A 6,793-nucleotide genomic window follows, 5' to 3' on the forward strand; every position below is an offset into this window, starting at 1 on the left:
TTTAGACTTTGTGGGCAGTCATCTGATTTGCTAAATAATCACACATTTGCTTCCTCTTTTCTGGATTTTACTTCATAATCATGCCTGACTGTGTTGGGCAGTGATTCCAGAGTAAATACTATGCACGGACCAGTCACCTCCCCTCCCTCCTCTCCTTGGGGGGCTGGTGCGGTAAAGTTTTGCCCATGGGACCAGAATTTAGTCTGATTCTGGAAACATTGCTACCTTAAGTTCTATTCTCCAGGAACTCTAGTTTTCAATTAAACACTGACCTTGAATTTTAGCAATTGTCTTTTCCCTATCTCGAAATGAACACACATTGTTTTTTCCTTTGCTCAATTAATGATTAAATATGCTAAAAAAAGAAAAAGGCCTAATAATGAACCATCCTTGCTTTCCTAGCATAAGCACTACCTGGTCATGGTGTGATATTATTTTAATACACTATTTTATTCTATTTTCTAAGACTTTTGCACCTAATTTCATGAATGAGATTGCTTTAGACTTGCCTTTTCCTTATTTTGACATATTTGAGAATCAAAAGGAGCGTGGAAAGTTGAAAGGCAAAGCATTTTATCTTTCTCCATGTTCCAGATGAGGTTGAGGAGATTGGAAGCATTTGTCCTTTTCAGGAGGGATAAAAGTACCATCGGTTCTCTCCAGGAGAATGGGGCAAACACTCAAGGATTAGCTCCTTGAGGCCACTTTAAAATGTTCTTCCACAGTGATTGCTTTTAGATTTGTCCCTTGTTCTGAAGCAATAATTGTCATCTGCCTTTTCCTTAAGATTTGACTTTTCACCAAAATCCTAAATATATTTGTGTAAGATTGCCCAAATATTAGCTCACGCTGTCTGCGGTGACGCCTCCTTCCTTAGCTGTAACATTGTATAACTGTGCTTTCTCCAGCTGACACCCGGGAACCAGCCTTCAGCTCTGCCCCTCACCCTGCCGCGGGTGGGACTTGCCGAGGCCCTTTCCCCTCGGAGTGTGGGCCCCTGAGGGCTGCAAACCCCCCAACCCCAAACAGCTCTTGGACTTTCTTCTTGCTTTATGCTTCTGAATAAAGGCCTACTTTATCCATCGGAAAAATCTATATGCATCAATATCTATGCATATCTCTATCGGATGAGACCGACACACGCAGAAATAGACGCAGTTTTAAGGGTATGCCATCTAGGTTTGTTATTCTATCATTTTGGTTGCCTAATCCATTTTTTTGTGATTTTAGTCTGTTTTATTGAGGTTTATTTGGTTCTCTTTCTGCATTTTTGTGCTGGCATTCTAGAAGTTCTGGTCACTTGAACCCTCCTTCCCATTCACTCCTGAATAGTTAGTTTGTTGATAGCATTTTGGTTTCCCTTTTCGTTCTGTTCTCTGCCTGGGCTTTCCAGAAGCCAAGCGAGGCACAGGCTTCCCGGGGAGCAGGCATCGAAGGACCCCCGAGGCATAGGGGCCCCTTTGAGTCTCTGGTTGTTGGTGGGGCCGGGAGAGGCTAAAAGACCCCAAGGGCCTCCTGGGGGGCCTCACTTTCCCCCAGGCTTACCCCTGGGCCTCGCACATCCCACGGAGCTGAAATGCTGTTCCCTGCACCAGCCGCACGGACTCGCTGGGGGAGGCAACTGCTTTTCAGTCCCGTTTTCTGGAGTCCTTAAAAGGGCTGACAGAGAGAAAGAGCTCAGGGTCGACACCCAGAGCGGAAAGCAAACCAGACACCTGCAGGTACCCGGAGAGCTTGGCCTGCGATGGGTCCACGCGTGGGAGCCTTTGCCACGTGCGCCAGCCCAGGCCCAGGACATCCATGCGGCAGCTCCATGCGCCTGAACCCCAAAGAGCCGCCGCCCTTCATTGCGTCCGGCACAGGGATGCCGTCTCCCTCCTACGGAATGGGGGTCGGTTCCCCTGCGCCCGGCAGTCACCAGGAATCCTGACGCTGCAGCCAAGTCCAAGCCTCCCTTCAAACTGCCCAGAAAATTCTGACGCCATTCCTGAAAGTCGGTGTTTCCACAGCCTGCAGCCCAGACGCACAGGACTCCCGTTTCCGTGGCGATGCCCCTCCTCCCGGCCCCTGCTGGGGGGTTCTCTACTGCTGCTAGGCCATCTGGAGCCCCCTTGCCTCCGAGGGTCCCGGGTGCGGGGTTCCGCCGGGAGCTCTCAGCCTCAGCTCCGGGGGAATGAAGGCAGGGACGGAGATGGGGGCGGGAGGCAGCCCCCTTCTGTTTTTCCTTCAGCTCAAGCGCCCCCCTCACCCCGCTGCACGCGCCGGCCCCAGGATTTTATCCTGGCAAAGCTCAGATCCTTCTCCTTGACAGGTACCCAGGCCAGTTTGCACTAAAGGACATGCAAAGAGCGCGGGTGGAACTCGCCCCCTGCGTCACCCCTGACATCCATCCCCGTCTCCCTGTCTGCTGTGCCCCCCCAGCTCTGCTCTGTCCCCCAGGCTTTGCTGCCCCCCACCAGAGGGCCCGAAATGGGGCTTGGAGTGGGAATGGGAGTTTCCACCCGAGCAGCCACAGCACAGGGGTCAGGGCAAGTCTCAACCCCACTTCTTGAACCCCAGAACGTCCCCGTTTCCAGCTGTGCTCAGAGCCTTCACTCTGCAGAGAACGGGCTTCAACTGCTCACCGGCATGCACAGCCACCGCAGCGTGTTTAAACTGGGATGGGCACAGCCCACAGCTGTTCCACTTTGCAAGGAAGCGAGGCATCTCCTGGCACCGCCCACGGTTGGCAGAACTGGGGACCACAGCTGCTCCGGCCACTGCCCACACCTTGGACAGCTGTGGCGTTGAGCCTCCGCCCTCAGGTGGGCGAGGGGACGTGGGCCGAGAGCAGCTCCCGCCCCCGGGCCTCTGTCCATCCCTGAGCCAGCCGCCTGCTTGGGACACCCCATCTGGCCTCAGCCCAGCAGGTAGGGCCTGTCCAGGTGTGGTCAGAGGGATGCAAAATGACCAGGACAGGAGTAGCTGCTGAGGGTACGTACGCTGTTCACAGGTGAGTCATTTGATGCTCAGACAATCCTGACATAGTTTTACCTCATTGCTCAGGTCAGAAAAATCATGGCACAGGTAAGGAGGTCATCACACAGGTGATGAAACTGTCGTACAGGTCAGGGGGCCATCAGGCAGGTAATGGAGGAATATCACATTACACAGGTAAAGGAGACTATCACAGGTAAGGAGAGCATGGGGCAGGTAAAAAGACCATTATATAAGTAAGGAGACAGTCACACAGGTGAGTGTTTTCCAGGCAAAGATGCCATCATACAGGTAATGAGGCAACCACCCAGGAAATACTCAATGAGAATGGAGATATGAGAAAAGGTTTGCGCAAATAAGAGGGGTTGTGCCTGGAAACGTAAATTGCAAAGACTTGGGAGCCGTGGGTGTCCAAGCTTTGGGGATTTATGGGGCATGAGCTCTGCCTGCCTTTAGGCTTCATCTCGAGGGCTCTGGCTCCAGGAACTTGTGTTTTGGTTGTTTTTCCAACTGTTTCCATCCCCCGGTTCACAAGCAGCAGCTCTTTATGGTACTTTCTCGTTCTTGCGAAGGAATTGTGTTTACTGCGAGACAGCCCTGTCCAGTTGGGGGCAGCTGAGGGGCCCTCAGTAAAGATGGGGAGGAGTGCTTCTTCCAGGGTGTCCTCCAGGGCATCCTCCAGGGAAAAATTTATATTTGGGGTAGTGAACTTCCTAATTTAACTTTAGGAAATTTAATTGAACACTATAAGCCCATGGAACCTTGAGTACGGCATGAGATTTTGTGGGTCTGTCCAGGGTGATGCCCCGACGAATCCCAGAGTGATTTGCACAGTGAATAAAAAAGTATTTGCAAAGTCCCCTTGGGGGAATGGTGAGAAACCATTCTCAACTTCCCCAAGTGGAGAATTCTTGATATTCTCACAAGCAGTGGGGACAACCAAAGCAATAGGCTGAGCCCCCAGTCTTGGGGTTTGTGCATATGAAACTTGAGCTGGGACTCAGCACCAAGGGATCGAGAAAAGCTTCTTAACCAAAAGGGGGAAAGTGTGAAATGAGACAAAATAAAGTGTCCATGGCTGAGAGATTCCAAACAGAGTGGAGAGGTTATACTGGAGGTTATTCTTACACATTAAGTAGATATCACCTTGTTATCCAAGATGCAATGGAGAGGCTGGAGGGAACTGCCTGAAAATGTAGAGCTGTGTTCCAGCAGACATGTTTCTTGATGATGATTGAATAATGATACAGCTTTCACAATGTGACCATGTGATTGTGAAAACCTTGCATCCGATGCTCCTTTTATCTGCCTTATGCACAGAGGAGTACAGCATACGGAATAAAAGTAAATAAATAATAGGGGACACAGGTTAAAAGGAGTGGAGCAGATGGAAGAGCTGGTAGCAATGGGAGGAGGGTTCCGCCAAGGCAGGTGCGCGCTTTTCTTTGTATTTCTTTGCACGGGAAGTGCCAACGAGCAGCAAGGAGGGCCCTGATGAGACGGAGCAGGGTATGCCCTCGTCACCATGGCAACAAGGCTTGCATGTTCGTTTCCTGTTCACAATAAAAATATTTTTTAAAAAATAAAAGCGCGCTCGGGCCTCGTGGCCGCCTCGCAGTCTTCGGGGTGCCGCCCGCGGCCACTTGGCCGTCCTGGGGGAAGCTGGCCGTCCAGCTCCGCTCAGGGTCGGCCGCCTCCGCTATCCCCCATGGTCTTCCATCCCTGCCCTAAGGTCCCCGCCATGCCTGTCCCCATTCGTCAGCGTTCGACAATCCCCGTCACCGTTCGTCCTTCTCCGACAATCTCCGCTAGGTTTCGTCCTTGCGCGACAATTTCCTCCGTTCGTCGTCGCCTTTAGTCACTGTTCGACAATCTCCGCCATGTTCGTCGCTTTTCGTGAGTGTCCGAGAGTCTCCGTCATACTTCGTCACCTTTCGATATTCTCCACCGTGCTTCATCTCCATTCTTCACGTTCGACAATCTCCGCCATGCTTCGTCGCACTTCGTCAAGTTCGACAATCTCCGCTATTCTCCGTCGCCTTTCGTCGTTGTTCGACAATCCCCGTCATTCCCTGTCGCCGTTTGGCATGGTTCGATAGTTTCCGTCATTCTCCACCGCCATTCTTCGTTCTTCGACAGTGTCCGCCGACTTTCGTCGTACTCCGACGATCTCCGCCATTCTTCGTGGCCGTTCGTCCCTTTTCGACAACCTCCGCCATTCTTCGAGTCTTTCCTCACTATCCGACAATCTCCGCCTTTCTTCGTTGCCATTCGTCAATAGCCTCCTCACCTCAGGCTCCCCCTCCCAAACGGCAGCATCGGCCTGCACTTCCCGCATGCAACCAGCAGGTGGCGAGTCTGAGGCCTCAAGAGGACGGCGTGTACTGGCAGGACCCGCGCGGCGAGGGTAGAGGGTTGAGTTAGGGTCTGCGTGCATCTCTTTCTGACCCATCAGACCTCAGAACAGGCGAGGACGAGGTTTCCCCGTGTCCACCCACTTTGGGGCCAGCCCTGGGCTGACGCAGTGTAACCCGGATGCCCTGGGAGGAACCCACGGCCTGAGCGTGTTTTGGGTGGAAAAGGGATGCGACCCACATCTTCAGAGTTTAAAACCAAACACCCCGAAGCTGTTTATAAAAGCACAGGGTACAGGGAGGGGGTAGAAATCAGGTAAAGGCCGGGGTCTGAGGATGCAGGGGGAAGAATTAAGGGCACGACTTCGTGCACCGCCCTGCGTGAACTTGGCAGCGACGGGTTTGCGCCCCCCTCGCCTTGGGACAGCGGGAGACCCGGCCTCCAGCCTGCGGTGGGCTGCAGGGACCCCCGGGACCCCCGCCAAGACCCGGCCTCCAGCCTGCGGGGGCTGCAGGGACCCCCGGGCACCGTCAGCATCGCGCTCCACGCGCCCCTCGCCCGGCAGGCAGCCTCTCCCTTCCTTAGGGACCGAGGCCGGGTTACTCCCAGGAGCACCCGCCCGGGCCGAGGCGGGAAGGTGGGCGCGCCTGAGGGGTTCACCCCATGGGACCCACCCCGCAGTCCCCGCTGCGCCCTGGGGCAGGCCCAGCGCCCCGTGGGACTCCCGGTGCCGACTCAGCGACCCGCGCCTCCCTGTCCTGAGCCGGATTGCCCACCCCGCCTCTTCCCCACGCGCCCGGGATGCTCGGGACGGGATGTTGACGGCCCTTCGGTTAAAACCCGAGTCGCAAAGGCGGGCGGTGAGCGGGACTGGCCCTAGGACACGGATGGGTCCACCCAGGCTCTCAGCCAGTCGCGAGGGGCTCTCCCCATGGCTTCGTGGTGACGAAGTGGCTGCGCTGATGGCGGCTGGGGACACACAAGGAAAGGAGTTTGCACCATCTTGTCACTCGGCTCGCATCCTCCCTGTCGCCTCCGAGGGCCTCCCGTGTTGGGACATCCCAATGGCCTGCTGACCTCCTCAGCTACCTCCCCCACAGCCCCCTCCACGGCCCTTCTCCCACCCTGCACTGCCCCGGCGTCCCTTCACCCCCGCCCAGCCTCACCCCAGGGCGCATGTTCATGATGCTTCTGCCGGAGGGGATGTTCTAGATGTGCCTCTCTTCGACCTGGGATCTGCACTGGGAGGCACTCCCTGACCTGACCTCTCCATGGCACCCTCCCTTCCCTTAAAATGCTTTGTCCTTCTTAGAACAATCACCACCTCTCCCTCTAGAAGGTCAGCCCCATGAGGGCAAAGATTGTTGATTCTGTGGTGCCCTGTGGTGCCTCCAGAACCTAGCACAAAACTGGTGCATATACATACTGATTGAACAAGGAGGTGGGAGAATGGGTTAGGGTT

Source organism: Tamandua tetradactyla, chromosome X (genome assembly GCF_023851605.1).
Source record: "Tamandua tetradactyla isolate mTamTet1 chromosome X, mTamTet1.pri, whole genome shotgun sequence".
Classification (NCBI taxonomy): Eukaryota; Metazoa; Chordata; class Mammalia; order Pilosa; family Myrmecophagidae; genus Tamandua; species Tamandua tetradactyla.